The sequence below is a fragment of the Petaurus breviceps genome, unplaced genomic scaffold (assembly GCF_028583685.1).
Source record: "Petaurus breviceps papuanus isolate PSGF00001 unplaced genomic scaffold, PetGlider_PUasm1.0 213, whole genome shotgun sequence".
Classification (NCBI taxonomy): Eukaryota; Metazoa; Chordata; class Mammalia; order Diprotodontia; family Petauridae; genus Petaurus; species Petaurus breviceps.
In genome coordinates, this window is record NW_027185860.1 from 13,474,918 (window position 1) to 13,493,178 (window position 18,261).

The 18,261-nt window shown below is 35.5% G+C and overlaps 1 long non-coding RNA gene across 1 annotated transcript in view; it reads right to left on the reverse strand.

Moving 5' to 3' along the window:
• LOC138165530 (uncharacterized) overlaps positions 1-18,261 on the reverse strand; it is a 43,862-nt gene extending 25,601 nt beyond the window's left edge. Inside the window, exon 1 of the long non-coding RNA XR_011169373.1 lies at positions 17,992-18,261. This is a non-coding gene — a long non-coding RNA (uncharacterized lncRNA). The remainder of the gene's footprint in view (positions 1-17,991) is intronic.

Here is an 18,261-nt window from a genome sequence, read left to right on the forward strand (position 1 = left end):
GTGTGTGTGTACAATGTGTATACATCCATGGCTTATTTATTTTAAAATATTAATTTTCCCTTTGTGTGCTTCTGCCCCTCTCATATCCCATAGATATATACTAACTATGTACTATCCTGACTCTCCCTCAGGCAAAGGACTTCATAATACAAGTATTATGTATATGCATACAGTACTATGATCATCATCCTAGGCACTGACTCCTGCTTGGAACTTTCTATTGACCACATCCTTCCCTACCCCCAGCATCCCTATTTCCAAATGGTCAAGTCCCTGCTAGGAAATCAGCTATTATGATAAATTAGTCTGTGCTAAAGTGTTAAAGGATGAAAAGGTTTTTTTGTGTTGCTCTGTCCCTTTTCATAATAATGCATTTCAACTGTGGTCTTCAATGGCTAAAGTAGAAACTCCATACAGAGTAATAGGCAGAAGAAGGAGATATTTAGTTTAACTGCTACTTGCTACTTCTCAAATCACACCATGTCAGCAGAGCTACTATGCCCAAGTAATGGTCCATCTGTACATATGCCCCATTCTTCCATTCATGAATTTTAGGTTACATAAATGGCCCTGTGTGTGTCTAGATGGGTTAACTTCAAGGTGTGCAACACAGACTTGGAATACTCATTTTAGGTCCTAGCTAGGGAGAGCAAATCTGTATAGGTGAAGAGCTGGGTTATGCTATTAAATGTTTAACAACTGACTCTCTTTCCACCCTCCAAAAATATGTACCAGGACATACCTTAAAGATTAATCTGTATTGTTAACATTTCCATAACTTTCTTAAATCTAGATAATCAACAAAACAATAGCTCAAACCCTGATTTATAAAATTTGCTGATTTCTGAGATGTAAATGCTCATATTCAAAATTTTACAATCAAATCTCTTGATATGACTTCAGCAACCCCTGAACTAAAGTGACTTAACCCTATAGGTAAGGGTATAATGACTGTAGTTATCTATCTATGCATCTCTAGTGGACATGCATAATCTTTTATTTTTGAGCTGCTGCTACATAAGTAAACACTGAGTTGCTAGAACCACTGCAGTAAAATTGAAAAAGATTAACACATTAAATTATTTGTCATCACAAAGACATCAAGGAGGAGGAGGAAAATGAAGAGGATAATAAAAAAGAATCATCTAATAATTTTCAGGAGACAACATAGCATAAACTCAAAGTTGGGAAGACCTGAGTCAAAGTTGACATGGATTGTGTAATCAAAAAAGGAATCTGCATAAAATATTACAAGAAATTATTAAGGAAAATTGTTCTGAAGTTCAAGAATAGGAAGGTAATGTAGAAATAGAAAAAAACATCTATCACTCACCACATGAAAGAGATCTCAGAATCTTACAGTAATATCATAGCCAGGCTTCAAAACACGCAGGTTAAGAAGAAAATATTGCAAGCAAGAAGAAAAAAAAGCAATTTAAATACTGCAGAAATACAGTCAGAATTTCACAAGACCTAGCAACTTCTACTCTAAAAGACCATTGGTTGGGAGGTAACCCAGGTTACCATCTGGTAATCAAGATGGTGGAATAAGCAGCAAACTGCCATGACGTGCCTATATTCACGTCTAAACAACCATAAAAATAGCACCCTTAAACAAAACCAGCAAGAAGATAAGGACAGGGGGAAAATCTCTGAGCACAAGACATTTGGAAGATCAGCAAGAAAAGTCTCCTTGCCCAGGTAAATGGGGAGCATAGTCCAGGACAGGAGTTGTCCCAGCAAGCTAGCAGTAAGTCCAACCTCAGCAAATCAGACACCCTACACCCCACCCACTCAGTAGAGCGTCATTCACAAGGGTCCTCCATTTGTCTCAGAACAATATCAGTGCAACACCAGATAAATGGACAGAACCTGAAGCCCCTGGAACAAGAAGCCTGAGACATGCTGGGAGCAGAGCTCAAATTTAAAGGAAAAGAAGAAAAAAAACAATGAGCAAAAAAGAACAGAAAAGGCATCTGACCATAGAATGTTATTATTGTGAAAGGAAAGATCAAGACACAAACATAGAAAAGAAAAAAACATGTCAAAAATACCTATGGGAAAAACCCAAAAGAAAAATGGGAAGAAGCAAGTCATGGAAGAGCTCAAAAAGGAGTTAAAAAATTATATAAGAGAAGCAGAATAAAATAGGGAAAGAAAATGAGAGTGATGCAAGAGAACCATGAAAAAAGAGTCAACAGCTTAGAAAAAGAAAACAATTGTTTAAAAAGTAGATTCTTCAAATGAAAAAGTAAGGAGAAAAAAGAAGTGAAGAAAAAAAATCCATAAAAGTTAGAAGTAGACAAGAAGTAAAAATCAATCTTACCCTACAGGAAAGTAGAAGGAAAAGTAAATGGGTGAGTGATAGAATGGAAGGCAGATTGCTGGAAGGGGTAGTCAGAAGAAAAACATTTTTGAGGAGGAACAGGGAGAATGGAAAGAGAGAGAGAGGGAGAGAGAGAGGAGAAGGAAGGGAAGAGAGAGAGAGGGAGAGAGAGAGAGAGAGAAGAGAATAAGCAGGGTTAGGGAAAATAGGATGGAGGGAAATATTTAACAATAATAACTGTGAAAAAAAGTTGTTGCAAGTTTCTCTGTTTAAGGTCCCTTAGAAATTGAGGGTATGTCTATCAATTAGGGAATAAATAATAAATAAAGTTTTGGTATGTAATCATGATGGAATGATATTGTATCAAAATAAATTATGAGCAGGATGCTCTTAGAAAAAGCAAAATAAAACAAAAAACTAGAAGTATTTGCATGGGTTGATAAAAATTGAGATGCACTGTATACAAAGTAAGAACAATATTGTAAGATGCTCAACTGTGAATGACAGCTATTCTAGCAATACAATAATCCAAGGCCAATCCAATGTAATTGCTGATCTTCTAAATGTGTGTGTGGGTGGGGAGGGGGAGAGGAAGGGAGATAATTTGGAACTCAAAGGTTAAAATATGTTTTAAAAGGTTTTTACATGTAAATGGGGAAAATGAAATACCAAACAAGTACTAAATAATGCTCTGTTTTTTACAAAATATTATTTATTTTTTACTTTTCAACAGTCATTTCTACAAGATTTTGACTTACAAATTTTCTCCCCATCTATCCCCTACCCCCATCCCAAGATAACAAACATACTGAATACTCCTTCCCCCATCTGTTCTCTCTTATGTCCTCCCTCATCCCACCTTACTTTCTAGTAGGGCAAGATTTTTATACCCAATTGTCTGTATTTTTAATTTCCCAGTTGCATGTAAGAAACAATTTTTTAACATTTGTTTTTTAAATTTTGATTTCTAGATTCTTTTCATTATTCCCTCCTCACCCACCCCCACTGGGAAGACAAGCAATTCAATATGTGTTGTACATGTGTAGTTACACAAAACATTTCCATAGTAGTTATATTGTAAAAGACAAACTATTTCCCTCCATCCTATCATTACCCCATTTATTCTATTTTCTCCTTTGACCCTGTCCTTTTACAAAAGGGTTGCTTCTAACTACCTTCTCCCCCAATCTTCCCTCCCTTCTATCATCTCCCCTTTCATCCCCTTCCATCCCACCACTTTTCTGTAGGGTAAAATACCCAATTGAGTGTGTATGTTATTCCCTCCTTAAGCCAAATCCAATGAGAGTAAGGTTGACTCATTCCCTTTCACCTTCTACTCTCCCCCTACATTATAGCAGTTTTCTCTTGCCTCTTGTTTTATGAGATAATTTACCCTGTTCTGTCTCTTCCTTTTTCCTTCTCCCGATATATTCCTTTCTCACATCTTAATTTTATTTTTTAATTTGTCATCCCTTCATATTCAACTCATCCTGTGCCCTCTGTATATGTATACTTGTACACAAATATACAGATATACACACACATACATATTGTTTGAACTGATAAAAAGTGAAATGAGCAAAACCAGGAAAATATTGTAAACAATATTGCAACATCGTGTATTTATCAACTACGAATGACTCAACTCTTCTCAGCAACACAATGATCCAAGACAAATATAAGGAACCCATGAAAGAAAATTCTATCCACATCCAGAAAGAAAAAAAAACTGATGGACTCTGAATGCCTATTTAACCATACTTTTTTTCTATGACTTTGTTCTTTTCTGTGTTTTTTTTTTTACTTTTGTTCTGTTTCTCCTTTTACAACTGTGATCAATATGAAATATGTTTTACACATGTGTAACCTGTATCAAATTGCCTACCATTTTAGGAAGAGGGGATTGGAGGAGGGAGAAAAATTTGGAAATCAAAATCCTGTAAAATGAATGCTATAAATTGTTTTGACATGTAATTGGGGAAAATAAAATGCTGTTAAAATAATTAAAGACTTTAAGTCTTAGAAAATTATATTCAAAAAGCAAAAGAAATGAGCTTGTATTCAAGAATAAATGACCTGGCAAAGTTGAGTATAATTCTGAAAGGGAAAAAATGGATATTTGATAAACTAAAAGACTTTGAGGTATTTGTAAGAAGAAGATCAGGACTTTTCAAAATTAATATAAAAAAATCCAGAAGGAATATAAGTAAAAGCAGAGGCAGGCCTGGAAGGTGTGGACAGCAGAGGCAGGCCCAGAAGGGGCCTGATCAACTCAGAGGGCAAGTCTTCCCACCAACCACAAGGGCCACTACCAGGTCTATCACCAAAGGGCTGGGACTGGAAAGAGCAAGGTAAAAAGAAAATACAGGAGCCCCTGTCCTAGACAGCAAACACTCCTGGGGTTACCACTTCATAGCCCAGAAATTTTTTAAAAATCCCCTTTCAGGACCTCCAGAGACCAGGATGAGTGAGTGAACCTCACTTGCTCCAAACCCCTCCTCAGACCCTGAAAACATAGTAACTCTTGCCCCAGGGCAAAATCCTCCACAGTAAAGGCTTGGGATCCCTACAGGAAGGGCGTGGCTAGGGCTCTGCCTCAAAATGGCTAGAAAGAAGACTACAAAGACAAAGACTCTGGATTCCTACTATCCTCAGAGGGAGGAACCAAACTCAGAGGGAGACAATGTGGACTCCACACCCACAGCTGAAACATCAACAGGGAATGGGTCCCAAGCACAGAATGTTCTGCTAGATGAGATCAAAAGGAAATTTGAAAATCAAATGAGAGAGATAGAAGACAAAATGAATAATTCTCTCAAAACCAAAAGCAGAAGTAGAAAAACATTATAATAAGGAAAACATCTCTCTAAAAAGGAAGTGTATGATATGGAAAAGTGGCTCCAAAACCTAACCAAGGAAAATGATTTACTAAAAACTAGAATCAACCAAATGGAAACAAATAATTCTGTGAGGAAACAAGAATTAGTAAAACAAAACAACAAGAATGAAAAATTAGAAAAAGAGGTCAAATACCTCAAAGAAAAAATAACTGACCAGGAAAACAGATCCTGGAGAGATAATCTGAGAATCATAGGCCTACCAGAAAATCATGATGAAAAAATGAGCCTGGACAACATTCTCCAAGAGCTTGTTAAGGAAAACTGCCCTGAGATACTAAAACCTCAGGGTAAAATAGAAATCGAGAGAATCCACCAGACACTTGCTGAAAGAGATCCCAAACTGAAAAGTTCTCGAAATGTTGTGGCCAAACTCCAGAATTACCAGATAAAAGAAAAAATACTTCAAGTAGCCAGAAAGAAACAATTTGAATATCGAGGGTCGACAGTGAGGATCACACAGGATTTGTCAGCCTCCACACTAAAAGATCGGAGGCAGTGGAATACAATTTTCTGGAAGGCAAAAGATCTCGGGTTACAACCAAGGATCGCATACCCAGCAAGACTGAGCATATTCTTCCAGGCAAAGAGATAGTCATTCAATGATATAAGAGAGACCCAGACCTTCTTGATAAAAAAAAAAAAGCCAGAACTCAATGGAAAATTCAACCTCCAACTATTGAGATGCAACAGTGACTTAGAAATGTAAACAAGTAAAACACACACACACACAATCTATTTGATAAGAGAAAACTGGTTATAGACAAGTAGAGCATATGAGTATAAAATACACAAAATGACGATTTAAAAAAGTCTTATTAAGGGCTAAAAAGGGACTGCAATGGAAGAAAGGGAATGAATGAAGTGGAAAAGGGTAAATTATGCCACACAAAGAGGCATAAAAACTGTATAGCAGAGGAAAAGAATGGAGGGAGATGGGAGTCATATGAGCTTTTCCCTCATTGGTTCTGGTACAAGGAGGGAATAACAACCAGTTAAGCATAGGACTCTATGGAGAAGAAAGGAATTTCAGAGGGAAAGAGGGGAGGGAGAGGAGCTTCGCATTAGATTTGTTCCTGTCACTCTTGGTGTGAAGAAGAAATACCATACTTCATTAAGTATAAAAATATCCTACAGGCAGTAATAGGGGGAAAGGGCTACGAAAGGAAGGTGAGGGTGGAAGGGGAAAGGGGAGGAAAACAGAGGGGAGCTGATAAGGGAATACTGAGGGAGGCAGTGGTCAAAAGGAAAACTATTAAGGGGGAAAAGAGAAGGTGGGCAAAATATGAACATTAACAGGGGCGGGAATAGGATGGAGGGAAAGAAACAGATAACAATCATAACTGTAAATGTGAATGGAATGAAATCTCCCATAAAACAAAGATGGATAGCAGAATGGATTACAAATCATAATCCTACAATATGCTGTTTACAAGAAATACATCTGAAACAGAGGGATAGACACAGGGTAAATATAAAAGCCTGGAGTAAAATATATCATGCCATAGCTAAAATTAAAAAAAAAAAAGCAGGGGTAGCAATCCTTATCTCAAATAAAGTAAAACCAAAAATTGACCTAATTAAAAGAGATAAGGAAGGAAACTATATCCTGTTAAAAGGCACCATAGAGAATGAAGCAATATGACTACTTAACATATATGCACAAATTGGTGTAGCATTCAAATTCCTAGAGGAAAAGTTAAAGGAATTAGAGGAAGAAATAGATAGCAAAACTATACTAGTGGGAGACCTTAATCTCTCTCTCTCTGAACTTGATAAAGCCAACCTCAAAATAAACAAGAAAGAAGTTAAGGAGGTGAACAGGATTTAAGAGAGGATAGGTATGATAGATCTCTGGAGAAAACTGAATGGGGATAAAAAGGAATACACTTTCTTCTCAGTGGTTCATGGCACATACTCAAAAATTGACCACGTTCTAGGGAATAAAATCCTCACAATTCAATGTAGTAAGGCATAAATATTAAATGCATCCTTCTCAGATCATGATGCAATAAAAATTATATGCAATAAAGTCCAGGGAAAGACAGACTAAAAACTAATTGGAAATTAAACAATTTAATCCTAAAGAATGAGTGGGTCAAACAAGAAATTATAGAAACAATCAGTAATTTCATTCAAGAGAATTATAATAATGAGACAACATACCAAAATTTGTGGATACATTAAAGGCAGTTCTTAGGAGAAGTTTTATATCCCTGAGTGCATACATGATTAAATTAGAGAAAAGGGAGCTCAACAAATTGGGCATGCAATTGAAAAACCTAGAAAAAGAACAAATTCAAAATCCCCAATTAAATACTAAATTAGAAATATTGAGAACTAAAGGAGAGATTAATAAAATTGAAATTAAGAAAACTATTGAATTAATAAATAAAACCAAGAGCTGGTTTTATGAAAAAAAAAAAAAACAAAATTGATAGACCCTTAGTCAATATGAAAAAAAAAGAAAGAAGAAAACCAAATTATGAGTATCAAAAATGAAAAGGGTGAATCTACCTCCAATGAAGAGGAAATCAAAACAATAATTAGGAATTATTTTTCCCAATTGTATGCACATAAATTTGACAATCTTAGGGAAATGGATCAATATTTACAAACATACAAGTTGCCAGATTAACTGAAGAGGAAGTAAATTACTTAGATAATCCCATCTCATAAAAAGAAATTGAACAAGCCATCAGTCAACTCCCTAGGAAAAAATCTGTGGAGACAGTAGGATTTACTAGTGAATTCTATCAAACATTTAAAGAACAATTGATTCCAATACTCTACAAACTATTTGGGAAAATTAGTGAAGGAGTCCTACCAAATACTTTTTATGACATGAATATGGTACTGATACCTAAATCAGGAAGAGATAAAACAGAGAAAGAAAATCATAGACCAATCTCCCTCTTGAATATAGATGCAAAAATTCTAAATAAAATACTAGCAAAAAGACTGAAGCACTTATCTCAAGAATAATACACTTTGATTAGGTAGCATTTATTCCAGGAATGCAATGATGGTTTAATATTAGAAAAACCATCATTGATAATTGATATATTTGATCATATATTGATATATCATTTATAAATGATATATTGATCATATGAACAATAAAACTAGCAGAAACCACACGATCATCTCAATAGATGCAGAAAAGGCTTTTGACAAAATACAACATCCATTCCTATTAAAAATATTAGAATGTATAGGAATAAATGGAGTCTTCTTTAAAATAATAGGTAGCATCTATTTAAAGCCATCAGCAAGTATTATGTGTAATGGAGAGAAGCTAGAAGCATTTCCCATAAGATCAGGAATGAAACAAGGGTGTGCACTATCACCCCTCTTATTCAATCTGGTACTAGAAATGTTAGCAGTAGCAATTAGAGAAGAAAAAGAAATCAAAGAATCAAATTAGGCGAACAGACCAAGCTATCATTCTTTGCAGATGATATGATGATATACTTAGAGAATCTCAGAGAATCAAGTAAAAAACTACTTGAGACAATAAATAAATTTGGCAAAGTTGCAGGATATAAAATAAACCCACACAATCCTCGGCATTCCTATATATTTCCAATGAAATTTAACAGCAAGAGATAGAAAGAGAAATCCCATTTAAAGTTACTGTAGACATTATGGAAATATTTGGGAATCTACTTGCCAGAACAAGCCTAGGACCTATATGACCACAACTACAAAACACTTTTCACACAAATAAAGTAAGATCTAACTAATTGGAAAAAAAAATATCAATTGCTCATGGCTGGGTCGAGCTAATATAACAAAAATGACAATTTTGCCTAAATTAAATTATATACTTAGTGCCATACCAAATAATTTACCAAAAAACTACTTTATAGTGCTATAAAAATAGTAACAAAATTGATTTGGAAGAACAAACACTCCAGAATATCAAGGGAATTAATGAAAAGAAATGCTGGGGAAGGTGGACTAGCTATACCAGATTTCGATCTGTATTATAAAGCAACAGTCATCAAAACTACTTGGTATTGGCTGAGGAATAGAGGAGTGGATCAATAGAATAAATTAGGCACATGCGATTCAGAAGTGAACGACTATAGTAATATATTGTTTGGTAAACCCCCAGTCCCTGGCTTTTGGGATAAGAACTCACTATTTGACAAAAACTCCTGGGAAAACTGGAATATAATATGGCAGTATGGAATATAGTCTAGGGTGGATATCTAGGTGTGTAATCAGTTTGCCAGAGCTAATGGAGGTTTCTGAGAGGTCACCCAACTAATACCTCCAGCAGTTGAGAAAACCCTGGCAATCTGGGACAAAGCTTTCCTCTCTGGAAGCAGAGTTTACTGTGGCAATATGCTGAGAACTCAAGTAATTGAGAAGCAACATGAGCAAGCAAAGGATGCAAAGCAAGCACAGCAATCTGACTTTGGGCTTTTTTGGGGACGAAAAGTATCAAAGCATGGAACAGGAGGAAGACGACAAAGTCAGAACTCCTGCACCAAAAGCTTCCAAGGAAAATATGAACTGGTTACATACAGGCCATAGAGGAGCTTAAGAAGGATTTTGAAAACCAAATATGAGAAGTGGAGGAAAAAATTGGAAAGAGAAATTATAATGATGCAAGAATATCATGAAAAGTGAATCAACAAACTGACTAAAGAAAATAACATCTTAAAAAAATAGACTAACTGAAATGGAAAAGAGGCTCAAAAAGCCAATGAGGAGAAGAAGGCTCTTTAAAAATCTGAATTTGCCAGATGGAAAAAGAATCTCAAAAGCTCCCTGAAGAGAATCACTCCTTCAGAATTAGATTGGAGCAAATGGAAACTAATAACTTTATGAGAAATAAAGACACTATTAAACAGATCCAAACAAATGAAAAAAAAAAATAAAAGACAATGTGAAGTATCTCATTGGAAAAATCACTGACCTGGAAAATAGATCCAGGAGTGATGATTATAAATTAATGGACTACCTGAAAGCCATGATCAAAAAAAGCTCCTAGAAATCATCCTTCAAGAAATTCTCAAGGAAAATTGCCTTGATATTTTAGAACCAGAGGGCAAAACAGAAATTTAAAGAATTCACTGATCATCTCTTTAAAAAGATCCCAAAAAGAAAACTCTGAGTAATATTATAGCCAAGATCCAGTGTTCCCAGATCAAGAAGAAAATATTACAAGCAGCCAAGAAGAAACAATTTGAATATTGTGGAAACACAATCAGATAACATAGGACCTAGCAGCTTGTCCACTGAGGGATGGAAAGACTTGGAACATGATATTCCAGAGGTCAAAGGAGCTGGGATTAAAACCAAGAATCACCTATCAAGAAAAACCAAGGATCATGTTTCAGGGCAAAATATGGTCGTTCAATGAAATAAAGGACTTTCAAGGATTCTTGATGAAAAAAAAAACAGAGTTGAATAGAAAATTTGACATTCAGATACAAGAAGCAAGAGAAGCATGAGAAAATAAACATGGAAAAGTAATCAAAAGGAAATTATCAAAGTTGAACTATTTATATTACTACATGGAAAAATGATCAGTGTACCTTATGAAACTTTTCTCATTAGGAGAATAGTTGAAAGGAACATAAATGTATATACATATATATGCATATACATACATATGTCTATATAGGAGGGTATTTGTGTGTATGAATACATGTTAGTGTGTGTATATATGTGTACAGGTATACATAGATGAAGGGCACAGGACCAGTTGAATAGGAAGGGATGATACTCAAAAGGTAAAACTGAGAGGTGAGAAAAGAATATAATGAGAGGAGATGGGAAGTAACAGAATGGGGTAAATTATCCCATATAGAAGAGGCAAGGGAAAACTGTTACAATGGAGGGGGAGAACAGGAAGGCAAAAGGGAATGGGTCAAACTTACTCTCATTGAAGTTGGCTTAGGGAAGGAATGACATACACACTAAATTGGGTATCTGGCCCTACAGGAGAGTAGGGGGGAAATGGACGAGATGGGGGATGACAGAGGGGATGGCAGGAGGGGGGTAGGGAAGTTGGAAGCACTCACTTCCAAAGGGACAGGTTCAAAGTAGAAAATAGAACAAGTGGTGGGCAGAATAGGATGGAGGGAAATATAGTCAATCTTTTGCAGTGTACCCGCTATGGAAAGGTTTGCATACCTACACATGAACAACCTCTATTGAATTGCTTATCTTCCCAGTAAGGGTGGGTTATGAGGGAGGAAGGGAAAAAAAATCTGGAATCCAAAGTTTTTAAATTAAATGTTTAAATTTATTGTTATTATTAATATTCAACTGGGAAATAAGATATACAGGCACTGGGATATAGAGATTCATCTTGCCCTACTGGAAAGTCAGGTGAAGAATGGGGGAGGATATAGTAGAGAGCAAATTGGGGGGGAGAGGGATAGAGTAGGATCACGGTTTTGGGGTGGTGGGTAGGGGAAAGCTAGGGAGAAAAATTGTAACTCAAAATCTTGTAGAAATGAATGATGTAAACTAAAAATAAACATAAAATTTAATTTAAAAAGAATATGTATGTTCAAAAGTGTTTTATAAAATGTTTTACAAATATAAAATACTTTATTTTTCTTATATAGAAGCCTATCAATCAATAAACATTTATTAAGCAGCCACTGTGTGCCAGACACTGTGCTAATCTGGGCAATATAAAGAGACACTAAGATAGTCCCTGCCTTCAAGGAGTTTACAATTTAATGAGTGTGCCAGAATGCAAGATGATATATACAAAGCAACATTAATGTAAGACCAATAGGAAATAATTAACCCAGAGAAGGCACTAGTATTAAGAGGAGTTGGGAAATGCTTCATATTAAAAAAAAAAAAGCTGTTTTCTTTTAAAATAAAGATCGACAGCCATTTTCCTCAGATGTTTTCCAAAAGGCTAAGGATGAGCGCTTGTCCAGGTGCTCATCTTAGTTCTTAGCTTCTAGTTCTAGTATTCCAAGGATCTAATCTGCAGGGAACTATGTACAATGAATGAATGATTTCATGAATTCTATACAACACATTTCACAATGCAACTGTAATATATTAAATAATGGTAGTAAGTTATGAAGGACCCAAACTTAAAAAAAAAAAACCTTGGTGGTTAAAAAAAAAAAAAAAAAAACATTGAACAAACTAAAGGCTGAGAAGGAGCAATCTGTAAGCAATGGAGCAGTTAAACTAGAGGTCTGAGGAAGAGGAAATTATAATAATCAAGTCTTGTGGTTGGGTCATTAGTTGTTGCTGAGAGATCATTAGAAGATAAACATGGTGGTAACCCACACTGAATGGGTAACTGACATCAACAAGTTCTATACCATTTCAGACACACAGAGATGGGGTAGGAAGAGAAACATCTCCAAAGTTAATCAACTCATCATATCCAGACATAGCCCCCTGAATCAGAAAGGAGAAGAAAGAGATGGAGAAATCTGATGTATGACTCCTTAACCACCAAAGTATTTTCTTTCCTAGGTTGGGAATTAACTAGAGCTTGCTCATCCACTAAGGAATGTTCCTACCAGAAAAGACACTGATTTGGAAGAACATACAAATTGGGAAATATACTATGCTATAGGGCATGATGTATGACCTTGTGGTTATATTTTTTCCACATGATATTCTGGGGATACAGAAATGTTTTTTTCAAGAGAAAAGAAAGTTTGGTATTTCTGACAAGCAAATACATGATAGGTGACTGGTTAGCTAAATAGTTTTTAACATAAGTCAAACACTCTCATAAAGAATACTCTAAAAGTGAATATGTAAGTACAATATGAAAATTTCCAAGCCTTCTTACTACATTGTCTTATGTTGGAAACAATGAACGTTAATACAATAAAAATAATATGGTTCTCACTTAATATTTGCCACAATCAAATTTGACTTACACATAATAGAAATGTACAAATGTCTATGCGGCATGTTTTCCCCTATGAATGTACCTTTTAGCATCTAATAAAAGCTTGCTGAAGTGGATTATGTCCAGTCAATATGTCAGTTTTAGAAAAGGAAGAGCAGTGTATCAAGACTTGAAGAAGTGAGTCTGGCTTAAAGAGGCACATTTTATCTTACACAAGACAAAACAGTTTTTCAGAAATTTAACCTGGTTTTTAAAAATGTGATATAGATATTTTAGGTTAGTTTTATATTTGTTTACTAATGAAAATATGTGCATTAGAGTAACCTATGACATAAAAGAGTATTATTTTGTAGTAGACTAGATACTTTGGAAGTTCAGAGGACATTTTGGACAATTCTTTGTCATTTTCAATTCTTTTGACTATCTAGGCCTTTCCACATATTTTAATCTCACCTCTCCATCTATTTACCTTAAAACATGTGAATGAATTTTTTAAACCTATTCAATTTCCAAATGCAACTAAGTTTTGGACCTGAGAATAAAAAAAGAGCTTATTCCATTCTATCCAGTCTCCATCACTGGCATGAGTACCAATCCCAGGATGGATAAAAGAACTGAATCATTTTTTCTACACCCTAGATAAGACAAACTGAGTTTCAGAGCCATTTCTTTGTGTCTGTGTATCTATCTCTCTTTTCTAACTCTGCTCTCTGTCTTTCTCTTTCCTGCCTTTTGTGCAAATTACTGTTTGCCTTTTAATGATTGACAAATAGCAGTACTTATTGCTTCCACATCCACTCACTTCCCTCTCTGTTAGCACATCTTCATTTAGTTTTTCCATTCTCATATTCCATCCCCAGTCTCAGTATTTGGTTCTGATCTTCTTCACACTCTTCCTAGACCTGTCTTCACAACTAGAAGCCAAGTATGTAGTAAACAACATTTTTGTCTATATTTTGCTTTGTTTTGTTTTGTCTTGGGTGGGAACCACATAAATGACTTTTCACATCATTCAGTCTATATAATCCAGTCTTCCAGGGCCATATTTTCATTCTATCCTCATTTATTAAGATTTTCAGACCTTGATAAACCTAATCCTGTATGCACTTCTATCCATTCTGAAATTCTCACTAACTAAAAACTAAATATACAATAGCAGTGACTATCAAAAATCATCAAAATATTTTTCTTCCATTTCCTTTCCATGATACAGTTTATTTAACTTAGTTTTTATTGATTGTAGGCCAAATTAGATACTTCCAATCTAGTATAGAGAAAACCCAATGTAAAGAAACCACAAATTGTAATTGCTTCATAAAGTATGCTATAGCTTTATTGATTTGTGATTGTAGAACACACTGAACTCAGAATACAATATAATTAACATAACTGGCATGCCATCACTCATGTATATAGCAGTGGCATTACATCTGGAAGCAGCAATTTTCTGAATGGATGGAGGGTTTGTATTGGCATATTCAGGCCTGAGGAATCTTAGTGGCAGTATTTACTTGTGACTAATCTTTTACCTTTATCCTCATTACTTGGCTTTGGGATAACCAAGTTCTGGATCAAATGTCAATGAGTACTAAAGAAGATATAGTTAAGGAGTCAATTATCTTTTCCTCCTAGGTGTAACTCTACAGGAAATATCTTTGAATCCCTAAGACAGTAAGCAGGTGTTTTGTCACTTTTTTTGTTGTTTATGTCAAGAGACAACTACAGGGTCAAAACACGGTATCATAGATTTAGAGTAAGAACGACATCAGAGTCGTTTTGGTTCCCTAATTTTACTGATAAGGGAATGGAGTCCCAGGGAGAATAAGTCGCTTGCTCAATGTCACACAAAAAAATAGGCATCAGAGACAAAATTTAAATCCAAACTCCCCGACTAGTGCCAGTGCTCTTTGGCAGGTAGGTGACACTGCAGATAGAGACCATGCCTGCAATCAGGAAGACCTTAGTTCAAATTCAGCCTCTGACACTTTATAGTCATGTAACTCTGGGCAAGTCATTGAAGCTCCGTTTACTTCAATGTCCTCATCTGTAAAATGGAGAAGATAATTATAACACTTACCTCAGAGAGTTGGTGTGAGGACCAAATGAAATGATAATTCTAATGTGCCTGGCACATAATAAATGTTGCATAAATGTTAATTAGTATTATTTCCACAATACTTATATACTTTCAAATGCAACCTTCAGCAAATGATTCAACTTCTACATGTCTCAGCTTTCTCATATATAAAATGAGTTTGAATTAATTGACCTCTGAGGTCTCCTCTGTCACTAAATTTACAATCTCCATAATCTACAAACCCCATGATTGTCACAGGTTCTAATAAATAAACAGAGGAAGTAGTAATTGTCTCACTTGAGGGAGGTTTGAAAAAAAGGTTTTCTTTCCATTTCATTAAGCCTCCTTACAAGATAAATTTTATATTCTTCATCTTTATATTCTTATATTTCATTTCTCAAATGTACTTGGGGATAAGTATGTAGAAATTTTTGGAATAACTTGTAGGAATTTTTCTTAAAAACATATAAGAAATAAGCATCAGAGATTAAATTTGGACCCAAATAAACTCCAGAGCAAATTATCTGTTCCATGATTTATATATGCGAATATTAAAAATATATGCACTTATATGTAAAATATATACATATATGAAAAGGTATGCTTATGAAATATGTACCCATATGAAACCAATTTCATTTGCACCTATGTAGGGAGTTTCTAAACCAAAAATTCTTCAAATGCATGAAAATACAGATATGAACAAACAACAAACTCTCTTCCATATGATGTGATGAGGGTTAAGATAGATGAGACTTAATTTTCCACAGGGCAGTGCTAACAGCATGGAAACATCCATTCTATCCTATTCCAACAATAACTATACACTGGCACTTAGTGCTACTGCAGTATATTAACATATGACTTGAAAAAAAATCCTTAAACCACCCCAAATATAGTAGTATGACAATCTGTGTTGTCTGCTAAATGTTCTTCAGGCGTTTGGTGAGTTTTGAATTTAATTCTTACTTGCATGTTTATCCTAACACAATAAAAAACTTTGTGTGGTTTTTTTTTTGTTCCAGCCATACTTATTCTAGGGGTGACTCTGACTTATTAACACCCCCAGGAAAATTGTGTACTTATGATAGGGTGGAATAATAACTAAATTCTTTCAGTGAACCTCTTTAAAAAATAAATCAATTTGTTACACTTATGTTTCAAAATGTAGTTATGTGGAGTCTGTCTACTAAGAGGCATTGCTTTATCAACCACAAACTACTTGCTTCATAACTCCATATTAAAATATCATGTCTGAAAAACTGATGCATTTCACCATTATCATGATCTGCGTAGAGTAGCAGAACATGCTCTTAGATTTTTGCTTGAGGCAGTTGTTCCATATTCCACTGGGAATCTGGCCCTCTTTGTTCTTCCCTACTAGCCAAAATTAATCTTAAACACCTAATAATTTGATAAACCTTTTTAATTATAAGCTGCAAATTGTCAATTATATTTTAGTTTGGTGTTAATGGTATTGACTTTACTTGTAAAGAGCACATTGGACTGACTAGATAAAAAAGAAAACCTACAAAGCCAGGGTTACTTTTTAGTACAATTGCTGAATATCTGGCAAAAATCTTGTCAGAGCTTACTCTTAATATATGAGGTGAAAGAAACTGCAAGTCTGCAAAGATCCTGGCAAGAGATCAAACAATTCATCACTAACTATTGAGGTTGTATCTACATTTATACACCTCATCTGTAAGCATAAAAAATAGAGTGTAAAACATTCTTCCATGTTTAATGCATAGTACTTTTATTATAGTTTTTATTCAATGGATTTACTAAATTACCTATGCCAGAGATTGTCACACTTTTTGAATGAAGTGACATTAAATTCAAAGCTTAGATTTTGTCTCTATTTACAGTAGACTAGATTGGATGTTCTTAGCTGTGTGTGTGTGTGTGTGTGTGTGTGTGTGTACAAATAGATCCCTTTGGAAGTACAGTGAGTTTAAAATATGGTTTGAAGTGTTTACAATATAATTTCAAAAATAAAAGTTCATTGACCCCAGATTAAGAATCTTAGACTAGAGATAAAGCATAGTTTAATGAATATAAAATTGACTTTGAAACTAGGAAAACCTTGGTTCAAATATCACCTCTGGCAGATACTAGTTATATGACTCTGGTAAATCATTTAACCACTCAATGCTTCCAAGATTACAATTTGCAGAGAAGGTGCTGACTTGCAGTGTTAGAGATGGTTTCCTCAACTGGAATTTCCATCTGCAAAGTGAAATCACGGACTGAGTCCTTGTCCCTGACTACATTAGAATGTAGTTTCTATTTAGGTAGTCATAAAGACAATAAATGACAAAATCTAGATTTATATTCGTATTTGATAACATCAATTTAGTTATCTAGATTAGGCAGTCTTTCCAGGGAACCCTGTCATTGTTATTGTACATCTCTTATCAGTTCTGTGGCTACATATGGGCAGTGTGAAATGGGTTGTGTCACTTTAATTTCGAAGCAAAATTTTTCCTCTGGTGGTCAGGACACATGGGAATGATTAAAAACAGTGATAGTTGAGGGGTGGAGCCAAGATGGCAGAATGGAAGCAGTAACTTTTCTAAGCTCCTCCATGAATCCCGTCACTTTAAAAAGTGAATCTGAATGGATTTTGGAGTGTCGGAATCCACTGGGAGACAGAGCATGACAGAATACAGCCAAGGAAAATGCCTACATGGGTCCGGTCAGGGGGAGCCCAGAGCACGTGGGGGCTACAGCAGCTCAGACTAGAGAGCAGACTACAGCAGAGAGAGAAGGAGCCCCAACCTGCAGACTCACCCACCCCAAAGCCGATTCTCAGCTGTCTCACCAGCATCTCACCACGGGATGGGAGGATCCATTGGAGCCCAGTAAAAGAGGGCTCAAGGTCCCCAGAGAGACAGCAGCTTCTCCCGGGAACATCAGCCCCCAGTCTGGAAGTTTAGAAATCGCCTGCTTGTTTTTCCAGGGGCTAGGATACCAAAGTAAACTCTGGCTGCTCTGATTCCCCCTCCCTGACATAGAAAACCCAGAGATAAGTGTCCCACCCAGAGTAAAATCCTGAGATAGTGGAAATAGCCTGTGGCTTGGGAGTCACTGA